This window comes from Hylobates moloch, unplaced genomic scaffold (assembly GCF_009828535.3).
Source record: "Hylobates moloch isolate HMO894 unplaced genomic scaffold, HMol_V3 SCAFFOLD_953, whole genome shotgun sequence".
In the NCBI taxonomy this organism is placed as follows: domain Eukaryota; kingdom Metazoa; phylum Chordata; class Mammalia; order Primates; family Hylobatidae; genus Hylobates; species Hylobates moloch.
The window spans coordinates 1-1,824 of NW_026653228.1; the positions used below are offsets into that span (position 1 = coordinate 1).

The window sequence follows — 1,824 nt, forward strand, 5'->3', positions numbered from 1 at the left end:
GTGGGGGGTGGGGGGAGGGGGGAGGGACAGCATTAGGAGATACACCTAATGCTAAATGACGATTTAATGGGTGCAGGAAATCAACATGGCACATGGATACATATGTAACAAACCTGCACATTGTGCACATGTACCCTAAAACCCTAAAGTATAATAAAAAAAAAAAAAAAAAAGATTTTGCGCACCAACCCCAGAAAGATGGCTGGGGTCAGGGGTGCTGTGTACTGTTCAATGAGACCCATAGTGTGGCTGTAACTGTCTTCCTCATATTGTAAGAACACGGCTGGCAGATCCAGCTCCTCATATAGTGCCTTCACCTGGGCCACCTTCTTGGCCTCCTTCTGCCCGTAATTCTCCTTCAGGATCTGGTACTGTTCCAGAGTAGCCTGTTGCAGACACTGAACCACCAGCCAACTGCATTTGTTGTCCTGGATGTCAGTGCCAACTTTGCTGGTCACACTGGGGTCCCCAAAGAGGTCAAGGTAATCATCCTGAATCTGAAAGAACTCTCCCATCTCCAACAGGATCTTCTTGCCATTAGCGTGCTCCTTCTCGCCATCAATTCCTGCCATGTACATGGCTGCAACTACAGGAAGTTAGGAGTAGAAAGCTGCCTTGTACTTGACAATAGATTTGTACCTCTTTTCAGTGAATCTGCCAAGATCCACATTGCCCTGGGGGGCTGTGATGAGGTCCAGGGTCTGCTCAATCTCAGTCTGATAGGAACTCTGCAGGAAGAGCTCGATTAGGTCCAGGTAATAGGGCTGCTCCAGGCCGGGTGAGGTGGCTCACGCCTGTAATCCCAGCACTTTGGAAGGCTGAGGCGGGTGGATCACCTGAGGTTGGGAGTTCGAGACCAGCCTGACCAACATGGAGAAACCCCGCCTCTACCAAAAATGCAAAATTAGCTGGGTGTGGTGGCATATGCCTGTAATCCCAGGTACTTGGGAGGCTGAGGCAGGAGAATCACTTGAACCTGGGAGGCAGAGGTTGTGGTGAGCCAAGATTGCGCCATTGCACTCCAGCCTGGGCAAAAAGAGCGAAACTCTGTCTCAAAAAAAAAAAAAAAAGAAAGAAAGAAAGAAAAAGAAAAAATAGGGCTGCTCCAGGCAATAGAGCTTCAGCAGGTGGTAGATACATGCTTCCAGAAGCATAGCATCATTGATGGCATCCAAACCCATGCCCGGCTTCTGATACCACCAGATCTGTCCCCGGCGGGAGAGGGATGAATCCATGATGTCATCTGCCACCAGGAAGAAAGCTTGCCGCAGTTCCACTCACCAGCCCACAGTCAGGGCCCGCTGGAGACTATCGGCATCCTGTTTCCTCGGCTCCACCAGCTCCCGGAATGCTACTAGCACCGTCAAATCCCGGTGATACTTGCCTCCAATGGCATTGTACTCCAGGACCTCCTTGAGCAGGGCAATAGCATCTCCTGTCTCTGAGTGCCCATTTCAACCTCAGTCAGCACCCTAATTATCTGGGGGAAGTGCTGAACGAAATCCTGCTTTTCTTGGGCATAAACATCTGATTTCTGGTCTCCATTCATTCTGAGGGAGGAGCAAAGGGGTTCCTGGATGTGGGTTCCTGCTCGGTCAGGATTTCTTAAAACATAAAAGGCACAAACTCTAAAGGAAAAGGTCAATAAATTCAACTATACTAAAGTTACATACTTCTGGACTATAAAATGCACCAAAAAATAAACTGAAAAATAAATCTGTGGACTAGGAGATGCTATTTACAACACATAAAACTTAAAAAGAGTATTTTTAAGAAGCTCCTACAAATCAATGAGGGAAAAAGAAGTAATTCATAAAAAGGAAG

General features: G+C 47.7%; 1 pseudogene; it reads right to left on the reverse strand.

The window, feature by feature from the left end:
• Positions 1-173: 173 nt before the first annotated feature.
• Positions 174-1,561, reverse strand: LOC116464547 (farnesyl pyrophosphate synthase-like; annotated as a pseudogene).
• Between the last annotated feature and the right edge of the window lie 263 nt (positions 1,562-1,824).